Source organism: Ictidomys tridecemlineatus, unplaced genomic scaffold (genome assembly GCF_052094955.1).
Source record: "Ictidomys tridecemlineatus isolate mIctTri1 unplaced genomic scaffold, mIctTri1.hap1 Scaffold_80, whole genome shotgun sequence".
In the NCBI taxonomy this organism is placed as follows: Eukaryota; Metazoa; Chordata; class Mammalia; order Rodentia; family Sciuridae; genus Ictidomys; species Ictidomys tridecemlineatus.
In genome coordinates, this window is record NW_027525947.1 from 1,094,446 (window position 1) to 1,110,934 (window position 16,489).

The following is a 16,489-nucleotide window of genomic DNA, read 5'->3' on the forward strand; positions in this document are numbered from 1 at the left end:
GCCTTGACTTATTGATGAATCCTTTGTTTCTTGCCCTCAGGAGAAAAACTAGTAGAATATTATTATACTTTACTTATGTCAAGTGGGCAACATGGGCTGCTTGTTTCCCTGACCAGCTAAAGGCGAGAGTCTTTATGAACTTAGTCACCTTTGCAACAGAGCTCTCCTAATACAAATGAAGAAGACTCCACCTGGACATCCCATAGGCACATACTTTCTGCTGTTGATGGCAACCGCTGCCATTCAGAGAGCAAATGTACTCTTACACATGAATGCTTCATACCCAAATATGCAGAGAAAAGGTGTTATGCACCTATAATGCATGACCCCTAAGGTGACCTTGGACAACATGTGGGAAAACCTGAACTTGCATGCAAACACAGAAAATACCAGCCGGGGTGGGGTGGGGTGGGGTGGGGACAAAGCTGCTTCTCAAAGTCCTGGTCACTTGCAAAACTTCATGAGGAGCAATGGTTCCAATTATAGATAGCATATCCAGCATTTCTATAAAATGTTCGAATATGCTTGATTGCCACATATATACAAGCAAAAAATCACTTTTCCTTTTGTCCAGAGTTCTTACCTGTTATAGAGAAGAATGTCTGGTTTCCATATCTGGCCATCTGGAAAACGAACAGTCTTCACGCCTGGATATTCTGACATATTCCATTGTAAATAGTGATCTGTCCAAGACTGGCACACAGACAATGACATTAGCAGCACTTTGCTTCCTGGCCTACTTATATTTCTTGTAAGAGATTATTAGGTATATTCAAAGTGAAAAAGAGTTCCAGACATTTATATTTACACAAACTGAGTTGCTGTCTATACAATATTAGGCAACTGGGAATTAAATAAATCCTTCCAAAATGATCATGAATAGCATAAAAATCACATTTAAGTTTCTGCTGTCACCATGACCACATTTAGATGGTAACATTAAAGCTAATTCCAACCCACTGCATGCCCTGGAGCCTTCTCTCCCACAGTGATGGGTTCCTTCTAGCCAAATGAATAACTCTTCTGCTTTTCAAGTTTTCATTCTAAGGACATTTTGAAAAAAAATAAATTTATTTATTTCAACTGGAATAAAAATCAGGTTGTGGAAATATATACCATTTATTTCCATGAAAACAGTACTGTGCAAATGCGTGGGAGACTCTCAGAAATTCTAAGGGCATATTCTTAGATTTGGATTGCTTCAGTTACAACAACAATGCTTCTAAAACCAGGACCTACCAATGCAAACACTGAGCCTGGACAGTGGGACACTGTCAGGATAGAAGGACGCAGGTGAGGAATGTGAAAGTATTCATAGATGCACAAACTCAGGTCCAGGAATTAATTTAGATTCCTGAGTGTCTACTGTACAAACAGAGGAAGGCTCTTGCCTGGGGTTCTCCATCCCAGGATCAGGTGCTAACGTGCCATTTCTAGGGCCAAATTCTATTGGGACCATAGAGGTGGAACCCTAGCTCCCCACCAGTGTCATGAAACCAGCACTCTACCCACCATGGCATCTCAAGGATGACAGGTGTGGGCCCAGCAGATAATACAACTGTATCATAATCAGGCCCCATTCTGTTTTCATTTCCCCTGGGACCACCCATGTTCTGGAACAGACTTTCCAATATTTAGAAAGGTACCCTATACAACACCTCCAGCTGGAACCAAGGCAGATGTCCCTTAATCAAACACTGTTATTTTTGCTCTGAAACTTACATATTTACACTGAGAGATAAATAAATGCTTCAATTGCACATCAATTTCAATTTCATTTCAGATCAAATGAATTTGATGCAAGGTTACAAAAATATCAAGGGAAGAGGGAGAAATGAATTTTCAGAACTGTTGAAATTCAGGAATTATAGATGAGGCATGGTGGGTTTAGAACTATTGATACTGGCAACAGGGGCCCAAGGCCATGTCCCAGACATCTAACCAAACTCTGGGGAGGGCAGGTATATCTGCAAAGGTTATCTGAGAGTTGAAACAATCTGAAGTCAGACAGGAGAAGATACTAAGGTAAATAATATCATTTTACAGCCAGGGACCTCAGAGAATGAGAATATGTTAACAAATATCATTGGGAAGCCTCATCAGGGGTATTTAGGACTGAGAAGTACCCTGCTATGGTCTCTAATTAGACAAGGGCTATTGGAGAGGGTATGGGAGGAGAACACTGAGGAAGGGCTGGTCTTGTTCAAGTTGTCTGTCAGGAACATCTGGGTGCCACCAAAGGTGTTTTCTGAAGTCTGATCTTTCTCAGGACCCTTGGCCCTGTGCTCCTCTTTATTTCTCTCCCTGCTCTGGGCACAAAGCTCTTCCATACCAATTTCTATGCTTTCTTTATATCTCACCCTGGGATGTATCTCTGGATTGGTCACTGATTATTATAAAGCCAATTATAGCAACTATTAGTAATGCTAATCAGGGCCCTAGGAATCCAGGAGTTGCTCGGAAAGGTGAGTTATAAGCAAGTTATAAGCAAGCACTGGTGTGGGAAGCCACTCTGAATGACCACACCTTCCAGTCTTGAATCACTAGGCTCTGACCAATCACTACATTTCGTGGTGACTTGGGCATTGTCCCAGTTCAGATAGCAAGGCAGGTCTTCAGGTACAGGCATCATCCGTGGGAGTTGAGCTACACTCACCTATTCCTTTGTAATCCTACCCCTTGCCTCATTTGAATGGCTTCTTCCCAATAAAAGGGTTCAGCACATGTTCCTTTCTCTCTCTTTCCACAGACCCCTAAGGTCAGAGAAGCTGTCACAGGATCCAAATAAAAAGGTATCACTCTGTGCGATTATTTCGTGCCAGCCCAGTTCACCTGGAGTGACCTTAAGTGTTTAGTCATGGGATGCAACCTACTGGACTCTTCCATGTGCTCAAACAATGGTCAGAAGATGGAAGGGAGACAGGGAAAGAAACTGCTTGGTCAGTCAAGCTTAGACCTATCTAAAGGCAGCAGTCCAGGCTGCATGCTACCTCCCCAACACTCCACACCTCCTCCTGCATGTGCACACCCAGCTGTGTATATTCCTCAGGTTCAGTGCCTCACCAGGTGGCAGCACAGCATCACGTGCATGCCCATGTTCATCACAATCCATGGAGGAGAGCATGATCACTATTCTTATTTACAAGAGACTAAGACTCAGAGTCCTGTATCTTTGGAAGCAGTCACTGGGTCAGGACTCAATTGCATTACATGATCTCAAGCAAAGTGATCTCTGCACTGTTTCAGAGCTGGTTCTTCTAACTCAATCTGTATACTGACAAGGCAGCCCCCATGAAAGCATGGACTGTATGCTATCTCTAAAAGTGCTGACCAACTGCTCATGTTGCTCTCCCTTACTCCAAAGCCAGTCTGGCCCACAGAAAGAAACATGGAGCTGCAGGGAGTTTGGGAATCAAACAGACCTGGCTTGTGCCAAGGTTCTGGTACAGTGTTGCTGTGTGAGCTTAAATAGGTAATCTCACTTTCCGAGTGGCAACTTCCTTGTATGTACACAAAACTCATAGTGTGGCAAGAATGAGATGAGATGATGTGTGCAGTGGCAAGTAAAAATTCTAGTAGTCAAGTGATAAATGATAACAAAAGACAGAAAGAGACTCCTCCATTATATAAAATCCTACAGGATGCTTGAACTATAATAACTGAGCTCTGGCCAAAGATGTAGAAGAGTGAGGGCCAACATGATGTTGGGAACTGGAGCAGGAACCTTCTGCTGCCCTCCATGGGTTTCCTATGAAAGGACATAGAATAAGGCCTGTCAACAGTCTAGTTTCAGATATATGTTGTTTATCCTCTCAAAACATTTGCTTCCAATTAGAAGTTAGATCCCTAAGGGGCGAAGCACAGAGCAACATCTCTGTAGACAACACTTGGCACCTTTTCCATGTGGTGGCACCTGGAAAGCAGCATCAATGAACCTAGAGATGGCAATAATCCCTGATCTTCCCATACAATAGAATATTCTGTTCCTTCTCTCCCTCTGGAATTTCTTCTCATTGAGTCTTCAAGAGAAGAGGGTGTGGGATTATAAATGGGATATGCAGCGAACAAGAGCTGTTGATCTAAAAAGCACAATAGGAGTCTAGATTCTTCTGTGATTCTGACACCTGGGCCCTATTAGACCTACCTTGAGGTCATAGGAGACTTTTTGGTGTGTGTGTGCATACAGACCAGCATGGAAATGGAGGGGGGAGGGAAAATTTTCTTTCCTTTAAAAAATATACCTTTTAGTATAATAAGAAATATATTTGGTTTTCCCAATCCTTACAATTTCCTAGGTGCTAGGAGTCTTTTGTGAAAGAGGTCCTCTGGACCATACCTGAGTTTATGCTAATGAAGTGATTTAGGTTTAGGTCTCTAGGTAGCTTCCTGATGGGGGCTGGTCACCAGAAAGGCCAATCATATTATTAAAAGGTGGGAACTTTCAATTTCTTCTCATCCCAACTCCAGGAGAATGGGTTATAAAACAAAACTGGGTTATAACAGAAAGGTTCAGGGAACTTCTGGTTCAGGGCTATGGACACAGGGATGCATGGGGGATGGTGCACTCAAGAAAGGTCCAAGCTCCTCACCCCTCCCCATCCTTTGCCCTATGTCTCTTCCATTTGTGTGTTCCTGAGATACATCCTTCAGAATAAACCAGTAAACTTAAGTATTCACCCAAGAACTGTGAGCTGTTCTAGAAGAATGTTAAATCTAAAGTGAAGGAGGGTTGTAGAAACACCTGAATGTACATTCAGGCAGGTAGAAGTACGGGTGTCCTAGGCACCCCACTTGCAGCAAGTGTCTGAAGTGGAGGCAGCCTTGTGGGACTGAGCTCTCAAGCTTGTGGGTTCTGACGCTAACTCAAGGTAGATAGTGTCAGAACTAAATTAAATTGTTCAACACCCAGCTGGTGTTGTAGAGTTGGTTGTTGCTGTTGAAAAAGATATCACATATTTGGAGTCAGAAAACACCATCCAATCCTATTTTTGACAACCCTTCCAATCAACTACTTTGATCACCAAGAAGGAAAGAGAGCCTCTTTCCATCTCTTGGCTCCGAAACTGCTTTCCCAGTGAGATATAATGATTTAATCACCCCACCCTAATCCTCTGCATGCAATCAAGGTCCTAAGCAGGTCACTGGCTGGCTAAACTATGACCATGATGTGCTGCGTTTTAATGTGTTAGAGAAAATAAATGCAGAAATTTAAAAGGTAAACATTTTAGAAATAATTTGGTTTACAATCTAACATTCTATGATTGAATGCAATTAGTACCATAATTAAAATTAGAAGGTTAAAAATAGAGAATAAACAAAAGAAGGCTGGGAAATCTAAAGAGAAGAATGAGCAAGATATCAAAAGAAGACAGAGTTTAACAAAGCAAATGTAAGTCTCTGAATGGCTCATGTGTCTCTTTAGATAACGAAATGGCTGCTGTCATTTCTTCTGATACATTAAATCAGATTAGGTCTGTTAGACCTCCCAAAGTGATAAAACAGTTACAGAGACCATATACCAACTGCTTCCTCCTAGGAATATGAAGAACTAAATAGAGAGATCAGCAACTTCATATTCCTTAAGGTTATCCGAATAATCTGAAACTCAGAAAAAAAATCAAGGACAACTGGGAGAAACGATAATAAAATCAACAAACTTTAGGTCAAAGAGAATTTAATTATTTTTTATTCTTCTGCCTCTTCCATTTTGCATGTGTAGGAAAACTATCATTTGCAGAAAACTAACCTCAGAGTTTAAATACCCTAGAGATAAAGTTATGTGGATTCAGATTTTCAGAACAGGAATTCAGCAACATAAAACTGTGGAAAATAAAAACCCATGACTCAGAGCCTTTTCCTTGAATCTGTTTACCTCCTGCCCACATTACTACTTTTCCAGATACTCTGCCTTTTCTGCCTTCAATATCTAGCTTTGGTTCCTGTACATGTCCACTACTCAGGCTAGGTTACGCCAGGCTGATCACTCATGATGAAACCCAAAAACAAGGACCATTTAGAAATGGTTTGGGGGAAGCTTCCAAGCTTGCCCTTGGTTAAGGATCTCTTGCCCAAATCTCCCAAGTCCATGGTGTGACACATAAGAACACCAGGGTTTCTAGACTGAAGCACCAAGCAGGAGCCGGGGACACAGAGGCACAGGATTGAACCTTGGAACTGTTAAGAGTTGTTTTAAACCCAAGATTCTTGGGATGCCTTAAAAATTTAGTTGGAGTACTTTCACAGTTTCTGCATCACCATTCCAAATAAATGTCATTATTCAGCTTTATAAGTGCACTTGCCATAAGAGAATTGGTTTTCAATATGGCAGGCACCTGAAAAGAAGTATCAATTAATGATGGAATGCCAGTGCTCCCAGATCTTCCTATTTAGAGGAGTCTGGGACTTCACCTGTATCCCATTACTATAAAACAGGATTGTTCCCACCTTTGACTTCTTCCATCCTTCCATCAGTCTGTCCCCTGCAATATTTCTAAGAAACCACTTGGTCTTGCTATGTCAAGCTTTTCTACTTTCTTCTGACTTTAAAAAAATTAATTGGCATATAACTGCACATACTTATGGAGTGGAGTGTGATAATTCAACACATGTACACAATGTGTAATGATTAAATCAGAGTAATTAGCATTTCCATCTCCTCAAACATTTATCATCTCTTAGTGGTTAACATTTCCTTAAATGTGTTAATTACACAACCTGATTGTAAATGGCTGAGAGTGGAAACTGTGTCTTACATTTCTAGGTGCCCTCACATGGCCTCATTAAGTATTTTCCACGTTAGGTGCTCCCAAAGGTAAGTTGAGTAGGTAAAGGAGACTTTTTATAAATGAAGCTGCAGATGCTTCTGAAAATGCAAGTATTAATTAGAAATAAGATGGGCTTCAAAGAAATTTAGAGATCTCTGGTGACATCCTCCAAAGCAAAGATTTTTATTTATGGAGCACCTGAACTCAATACAGTAAGTAATAATCCAGATATATTTTTTCCTGAAAACCAATACCCTTTAAAATATTGCTGTATCATATACTCTGCTGAAAACCAATAACTTAGAGCTAAGATAGGTGGGCACCAGAGAGAGAGAGAGAGAGCTGTCCATGGCACTTATTTTGTAAGAAAAACATCAGTAACAGCTTTGTTCCTTAGAGGGCACGGGGAAAGCATCTGTATCATCCCCCAAGTTGCCAGAGCTTAACCTTATATTGAAGTGTCCCAATGTTATGCAGGTGTTGGCTTTATGTTGTATTGTAATATCTTAGGCCATTCTGGAAAGGCAGTGGGTTAGGAGCTAGGGGTCCTAACAGTGAACAAATCTAGCTAGAGCCCTGCTCTCCTGGTGCACACATGCTAGTGGAGGCAAGGCAAGGAACTTTTGGAGGTTAGGAACAAACACCAGTGAATACAAAATATGTATGATGGTAAGAAGTGCTTTGGAAGAAAAATTGAAGCAATGTAAAGGGAATACAGTGGGGGCTGGTATGTAGATAGGTGGTAGAGCACTAGCCTAGCATGTGAAGGTCCTGTGGTTCAACCCCTAGCACTGCAAAAGAGTGGGGACAGTGTAGGCTGGAAGTAGCAGGGAGTGTTTGGGGCAATACACAGGAGCTCAGGGAAGACATACTGAAACAATTGTTTAGGAAGAGACCAATAAGAAGTTATCAAGCAAATCAACAGGTTCTTAAGAACCTTCCAGGCAGAGACAGCAGTAAATGCAAAGGCCCGGAGGTGGACATGTATTTGGATAATGTTTGCATTACTTACATCAAGAGGGCAGGAAACACTGCTAGGAAAGAAGACAGAGAAGATGGGAAAGGAAGGATGGTCTAAGCAGGGGGTGATCAAAGTTGACTTTAAGGCACTTTAGCTCTTAATTTCCACAGGGAGGCAGGACACCCTGAAGAGATGAGCCTGAGAGGCATGTGACTAACCTTCATTGTATCTTAAAGGATCACACAGCCTGCTATGTTGAGAACAGACATCATTAGAGGAGGCAAGCACTGCACAGAAGACTGGCCTGGAGACTCCACACTACGGGAGATGAGACAAGATGCCAGTTTAGACCAGATGTGAAGTGGTTAGATCTTGGATCTGTTTAAAATGTTGAGATGTCAGAATTTGCTAATGAAACAGATGTGAGATGTGAAAGACAAGAGTTAAAGGTGACACTGAGGTTTTTGAGTTGTGCAGATGGATAATGGGACTGCCATCTACCCTACCCAGACAAGGGTGACTGTGGAAAGAGGCATGAATGTGAATGCCCCACAGATACACGTATGAAGAGAAAGGTAGTGGGGACAACTGTTAAAGGGATGCTCTCAGCGGGTGCCAGAGGATGGGGCATGTCCACTGGAGGCAGGGCTAGCCTTCCAGGGCGGAACAAATCATGCATCCCAGGGAAAAGGAAGGAAGCTAGAATAGGTGGGCACAAGAAAAGGGATGGGATCTACCTACTGAAGCATACATACTGCTTTAAATGCTGCAGGAGAAAACTCCTAGACTCCACCCTACTCATTATGGGCAGGTTCTGCAAGGGGTCTCATGCATAGCTTAGTGCACCTCTGGGACACTTAGCAAATGGATTTAAGCAGATCTGTTTTCTCTCTCTCAGCTCTGCATGGCATTCCCACAGACTCACCTGGGAATACCACAGGCCCTCATTTTTACTTCTCCTCCCCACTCCACTTTACAAAGAAAGGCATTCTTCACTTAACTCATCTTGGGAGACTATACAAAGAACCAATAAAGATCAGCCTGCAGTTGTCTCTGTGTATGAATTACCTTAAAAAACTGAGTGACAAATAATTTAAAAGGTGAGGGGGTAATCCTTTTATTTTTTGCTTTCAATAAAAATGAAGAAGAAACTAATTAAGTTGCCAACTGATGCATTTGATGGAAACAATGTTATTTTGTGCATAAAATCTGGAAGAAGTTCAAAGAATTGAATAATATTTTTTTAACAAAAGTCTTTCATTACCAACTCAAGATGCTGCTGCATCTATTAACAAACTAAGTTAAAGAACTCATGATGACAACTGTATTGTTCTGTTCTCTTGTGTCTAGAAATAACAGAATCACCTGTGGATACATAAATTAATTTAAAACAAACCTCCATCTTGACACAGACATGAATTTCCAATATAAAAAGTATTATTATGTATTAAAATTTATACCAATAAAAATGTGCCAATAATAATAGCAATATTAAGTCAAATCTGAAGAACTTTTTAAACACTTATGGTCTGAAGGAATATTTCTATGTAAACATTTACATTTGAGAAAAAAATGAGTTATAGTGATTAATAAAAGTCTTTCAAATACAAAATTATTTTGCATTATTTATAAAACCCTGCATGAAAAGCATAACAGAAATGCAGATGCAAGGAGAAAAAGAGGATATGTAAAACATTAAACAGCAAAAAGAAGGGTTTGCTTATATTGTTTTTTAAGGAAATGATATGGACACAGAGTTAATTATTATGATGATGATATTAAGATTCCATGTGAAATAAAGACTAACAGTTTTATGTTTGAATTTCAATATTTACAACTTGATGGCACAATATCACCTGTAATTAATTGAATTTAGATTAGCATCACAGATATCAAGTTAAAAATCCAGGAATATAAAACAAATTGAGTATCCCTTATCCAAAATACTTGGGAACTATTTCAGATTTTGAAGTTTTTTTTTTTTTTTTAATTTTGGTATATTCGTGTAGATTTTGCTGGTTGAAGATCTCTAACTGAAAAACCTAAAAACTTAAAATCCGAAATCTGAAAGAGTTTGAATGTCATGTGCAAAATGTTTCAGATTTCATAGCATTTCAGACTATCGATTTTAGATTAGGGATGCTCAATCTATATAATCTTTAGAGGTTTTTGCAGAAGTCACTACAGCATGAAATGTGAAGACTTATAGCACAGAAACTCTCAGACTGAGTCAAACATGCATCTCTTGAGGGTACAGAAGACACGCAGGTGCTGCAGAGCACTAGGGAGCGGCTACAGCACAGGTTGGGACCATCTAAATGCTGCCCTGCATCTTATTATTTTTCTTGCCTGAAGTGGTTTTGAAATGTCCCCAGATCACCCAGTAGTACAATAGAAGCACACATCAAGCCCTGCTGATATTCAGTATTGAATATTCAATGCCAACCTAAAGGACTCTCTAAGCCAGAAATTTATAGTCTGCAGCATGACACCTCCAGCATTCGTTGTTGGCAGGTGTAGAGTCAGGGGTGACAGCCTGGGCTTTTCCTCACAGAACCTCTGCCTTCCCTGCTGATCAAGCACATGCATCCCAGAAGCATAAATAGGCAGACACAGAAGCAAGGATGCCACTGTCTTAACTTACCATTTGCAGCCAAATATTGGTGGTTAAAACTTGGTTCTTCTCATCCTAAAAAAGAAAAACAAGAAAGAAAGAAAGAAGAAAAAAGAAAAAAAAAGCAGCATAAATACAGCTTATGTACTTTACAAAAGAAGGAATGATACAATTATTCATGTAGAAATTTGACTATTGGGATCATTGTTGTATGTGCAAATTAGAATGCACCAAGCACTTCCAAATCTATGCCAGCAGCATTTCCCCAGAGTTAAGCTTTTCTATTCATTCTGAAGTAATACACATTTATTATAGAGCACTTACAAAGGATGGCAGAGTATAAAGAAGGAAATTAAAATTGGGCAGCCCTACCATCCAGAAATGATGTCTGCTAAGGACTGTGCTATTTATCTTATTTATAATTTACATACTTTAAAAATTGGGTGCAAATTTTAATTTTTAAAGGCAGTTTTATTGCTAGATTTATGTACTTTTAAACAAATATAAATATTCAATGCTTCCCTCCCAAAAAAGCATGGCCCCATGTCAAGCAGCCCCACCCTATGTTGAGAATGCTGTAGCCTATAGCTCTGCCACATCCCTGTGGGTCTGGGTCTTCTAATATTCTCTACCTGGCCAATCAACATGTCAGGTCCCTGCCATACATCTGCAAAATAAATCCTACACAACTGAGTAAACTAAGGGTTAGAAAAGTAAGGCAACTTTACAAAGAATACACTCACACTGGGATATGTCTGACTCCAGGACCCATTTTTCTGCATTTCCAAGATACCTTTCTGCATGGGGATCCAGCAAGGTATCAAGTTTGTGCATCAGCCACTGAGCCCAGCACAGTGTATCAACGTTGTTCAAACACCAAGCATCTACTACAGTTTGGATCATAAGTATCCCTCAAAGGCCTAGAGCTATGGAAGGTACTAGAGCTTTTAAGAGGTGGGGACCTAGGGGCTGTGGTTGTGGATCAGTGTTAGAGCAGTTGCCTAGCATGTGTGAGGCACTGGGTTCTATTCTCAGTGCCACATAAATAAATTAAATTAAAAAAATAATGTTATTGTGTCCATCTACAACTAAAAAAAAATTAAATAAAAAGAGATGGGGCCTAGTAGATAGTCTTTAGGTCATTAGGGGATTGCTCTTGAAGGAGACAGACAGTGGGACTCCAGCCCCTTCCTCTTCCTCTCTTTCATTCCTGGCAGCTCTTGAGCATGTCTGCTCTACCACATGCTCCTGCCACAATGAGCTGTCTTGCTACAGTCCCAAAGGGAGAGGCCAACCAATCACAGACAGAAACTTCCAAAACAATGGACCAAAATAAACCTTTTCTTTTTGTAGGATGATTACTTCAGGTATTATTACAGTGATGGAAAGTGAACTAACATACCATGTAAAGAAGAGTCTAGTCAAACTTGCCCTTTACAATTGGGATGCAAGCAGTACTTTATCACTGGCCAAGTCCAGCAGGGTCTAGCAAAAAACAATTCACAAAGAGGCAACTGAGCAACTTTTATACAATAGTTATATTAGAATGTTGTCGTTTTAGTATTGAATCCTCTCAACTGCAACCTAAAGGATTCCGTATATTAGCAACTAACACCCTCTCCAGGGAAAGTATTTATTAATGTTAGCGTGAAGACTTGGCTGGAAGCTAAGACCTCAAGTTCCCCTGTAATACGAATTACTTGTCCTGGTTCACTAATGCGAAGTCACCAAAAACAGGCCCAATGATTGAAAGCACCTAGCATCTGTCAGGGTGTAGTCTGCAGGCAGGGATGCAAATGAGAATTGAATGCTGCTTCTTATTAAAATAAAAATGTGGTATACAGGTAAGAAGTTGGCAGGGACACTCTAACATATCCATGCCCCTGTGCCCTGCTGCTCACCTGCTGAGTGCCTTTGAGGGTGAGACGGGTGGGGTTGGGCAGATACCACAGAGAGGATACTGCTCCCAGTGGACTATATCTCAGAGGGTTCCAGGACAGGGGATATGCTTAGGAGAAACTGACAGTTCTGTAACAGAGGAAAGACATTTCCTTTTCCAAAACAACACAAGCCAATATATTTTCATGGTAAAAAGTTGTAGAGCTCACAGTTCTCCGTGTTCCACACGAGGAGCCATATGTTAAAACTGTACACGTGCTCAGTTCCAGTTCGGTCTCCTATTCCTTAAGCTCTTCAGGACATGAATCTGCTGCCTCAACTTATTAAGCAGCTGTTGTTTTTAATGGACTTAGAATTAGCAAGGTTCCACATTTAGGTGCCTTTTCTTCTTTTAATTGCATTTGTGTCTTCCTCTCCTGAGAGAAAGGCTTCTGCGGTTTGGGAGCTCAATTACTACCAACCTAATTAAAAGGCTTTTTTCTTTCCAGCATCCAAACGGAAACCTCATTAGAGTGACACTGGATTTCTGTGCTGTGTGGCAGCATGGGACCGAAGTATAGCATTTCAATCTGTAATCAACAACAAGCAGCAGCCAGCCACCACCTGACAGTACAGCAATGCCAAGGGGGGTCCTCTGCTGAGGCTCCAAAGGAAGCCCGTTGTAGTCGCAGGGCTCCACTCTCCAAATGCATCTCCTTCCTCCTCTCACTGGCTCAGGGCCGCACGCATAGGGTGACAAGGTCTCACACTTTCTCCCACCTGCAATATGCTGACTCATGGATACACACATATGTACACACTCACATTTGTCCTCTGCTCACATCCACATGGGGCTTTCTGAACACAAACATAATCCGTTCACCCTCTTTCAACTTCACTGAACAAAGGATCAAGTCAAAAATCCCTTACTCAGTGCACAAGCCTTTTCTCTGTGGTCCAGCCAAGTTTTCCTTCATTCATTCGTTTGCTCATTCATTCATTCAACAAATGTTATGAAGCACTTCCTGTTTCAGGCAATATGCTGGCCTGATATGTAATGTGGTAATTGAACATTGTTCCTGAGCTCCTGGAAGATAAAATGGGGGAGCTTGCCAAGGCTCTATTCAGGTGGAAAACAGCATCCCACAGGTACCCCAGGGCTGGTAATTAGCAAGCAGTGCAGTTTCTGTGTCTTAGCCTGTTTAGGATGTTTTAAAAACAATATAAACTGAGAGGCTTATAAACAACAGGAATTTATTTATCAGTTTGGAGAATGGAAGTCTGAGATCAAGGTGCTGGTATAATTGAATTCTGCTGTCTGGTGAGGGCCTGCTTCATGGTTCATAAGTGGTGGTCTTCTGCCTGTGTCTTTACATGGTGAAAGGGGTGAAATCGACTTTCTGGAATCTCTTTTATGAGAGGACTAGTCCAATCTGTGAGGGAGCCATTCTCAGGACTGAACTACTTCCCAAGGAGCCCACACCCAATATCATCTTGTGGCTTAGGATTTCAACATATGAATGGGGAGGGCACAAATATTCAGACCATAGCACTCTTAAAATTGTTTTCAGTAATTCCAGATCAACCATCTGGCTATTACTGCCCTGTCCACACTGAGCAGGACAGCAATGAAGAGTCACAGACCATGTGGGCAGAAAGATCTCTGGGTCTAATCTCAGTTACCCAGCCAGTAGGCACTTGTAGTCTTTGGGCTTCAATCTTCTCTCCTTGGAAATGAGAATATTAACAGCTGCTCTATGTGCCTCCTATAGCCAGTGGTATTAGGGTAACACCATTCAATCCATGAAATGTCACTCGGCATTAGCAGCTGTCCCTGTGCAGCTGCTTGCCCATGGATCTCCCTGAAGAACATGCTCCTGTCTGCCTTGAGGACTCAGGAGAAGCCTATCATGGAAGCAAAGAAGGTCAGTGTGGCACCGTACCCCAGAGTCAAGTGGCCTGACTCTCCTCCCTCTTTTTTAATTTGAGCACTTCACTGAAGAGCACACTTTGATTTATATGAACACATTTTTTTAAAAAAAAATCAATGTTTCTGAATAATTGTGTATCTTATTTAAGTACAACTGTTCTGATGATGTGTAATGTGCTATCTTGCATTCTTACAGCAGCTATTCTTTTGGAAGTTATGAAAGAATTATTCAACATTATTTCACTGCTTTCTTTGCTTTTGAGTAGATGCTGAGGAAAACAAAACAAAACAAAATACGTAACACTGGATCTAACCATGTCTAAATTCTTGCTTGCAGGGAAGACCACTGGATGATATAAATTCACATTTTTGTAGCACTGTATAGTTTATAACAAGGATGGCTTCTTTTGTCCAATTTAATCTTTACACCAACCATATTTTATCCTAGTTTTACAGAATAATAAACTGAGAGTCTATGATTTTTTTCTGTGTCAGCAACATATTAAGTCTGACAAAAGACTGATAGAGTAAGAAATAAACTCCTACAAATCAATAAGAATAAAGGCAGATAATCCAACAGAAAAAAATGGGCAAAAGATGAACAAGCACTTTACTAAACAGAATTTCTATGATACCTGAACAGGGCACGGCTAACCTTTAAACAGAGTTTTTATTCTTGTAAATGTCATACATATATGGACACGCATGTGCACACTGTGTAACTCACTTTGGCCTAGTGGCAATTCAGCAAAGCTAAAAGAATTGTTTTTTCTCATTTAATAATGAGAATTACTAATTTTATTTGCCTCTGTTCTGTTTGAATCCTTTGTTGTAAGTATATATTACCTTTATAATCGAAGGGAAAAGGGAATGCTTAAATAATCAATTGTGGAACAAAACAAAATAAACTCCTGGCTTTTATATTCAAAAGTAAAAGCTGAGATCCAACCTCTTATTCTTCTAGCTGAATGATTATGTTCTTAACCACGATTTCATCCTGACATTTATGCCATAACCATGGGCACTTTGATTATGATAATGGAAAAAAAGTTTTCTTTGGTATTTGTACAGAGCAGAAGTTCTCAAAGCACAGGCTGGGAACCCCTGGGTTTCTGAGATGAGGGCAGAACTGTTGTTTTAGATCAGTGACTCAAAACTTTTCTCAATGAGACTCGGGATGTAGTTCTGTGGTGGAGGGCATGCTTAGCATGCATGAGGTCTGGGTTTGATCCAGAATGCAAAAAAAAAAAAAAAAGAAAGAAAGAAAGAAAGAGAGAGAAATTCAGAGAGAGAGAGAAAATCGGAGAGAGAGAGAGAGAGAGAGAGAGAGAGAGAGAGAGAGAGAGAGAGAGAAAGTAAGTTAGTTAGTTTGTTTGTTTTCTCATAGGAAATTATTTCCTTCTTTCTCACTCCTTCCTCATGAGCATTGCTTGGAGTTCTGCACAGCCAACAGAACATAGTAGATCATCAGTAAAAGCAAATAAGAAAGTCTAGCTACCTTCTATTAAGTAAGGCATTAAGGAGATTTGCAAACTACTAAAACAATTTCCCCTTCATGTAAATGTGTTATGTTGGGAAAATATAGTGTCTTTTTCATAAAATTCTTTTCCTGTTAGCATGTAATGAGTTTATTGTCTTTTTAAATGGATAAACTGCAAAAAGTTTTCTTAGTTTTAATTTCTGACTTGTTAAATATTGATAGATGTATGCAAAATTTGGGGCATCCTCAATAATCTTTAAGAAAGTAAAGGAGTCCTGAAATCTAGAAGTTTCAGAGTCACTGGCATAGATATTGGCATTCCTGACACCCTGGTTCTCTTACCTCAGGCCTGGCCTTGGCAGAGTACAGATCACATCTCCCTCCCTGCACTTACTTTGAGGCTACTCAGGGTATGTGTCTTCGAGTGCAATGTAAAAAGTCTAGATATCACAGTCAGACCTGGGCTTTGCCACTCTCTGACTGGATGAACATGGGGAGGCCCCTGAGCTTTTCCATGATTCAATTTCCTTATTTAACCTCACTGAGACAGAGACTGCAATCCTTGGGAAACTTCTGCCCCTAGAATGATTTTAATTTTTTGATTCTATTTTTAACTATCAAAGTTAATTCTGCATAGCTCTAGAAAAACTCTTTGGGAACAATGCAAACAGAAAGGCTTAAGGGATTTTTAGAAATCAGACCCAAGTATAACACAAGTTTTCTTCCCTCCCACTCCCAACATATCGGTGTGTAATTCCTTACTGACATAATCCCAAAACAGACACATAAAAACAAACTGAAGAACTGGCCAATTAGGCTGAATGACTCTTCTGGGAAGAATAAATGCCAGATACATTGGGGC

At 40.4% G+C, this 16,489-nt stretch overlaps 1 pseudogene; it reads right to left on the reverse strand.

Moving 5' to 3' along the window:
• Positions 1-16,489, reverse strand: part of LOC144374646 (neuronal acetylcholine receptor subunit alpha-7-like) — a 107,082-nt pseudogene that overhangs the window by 48,558 nt on the left and 42,035 nt on the right.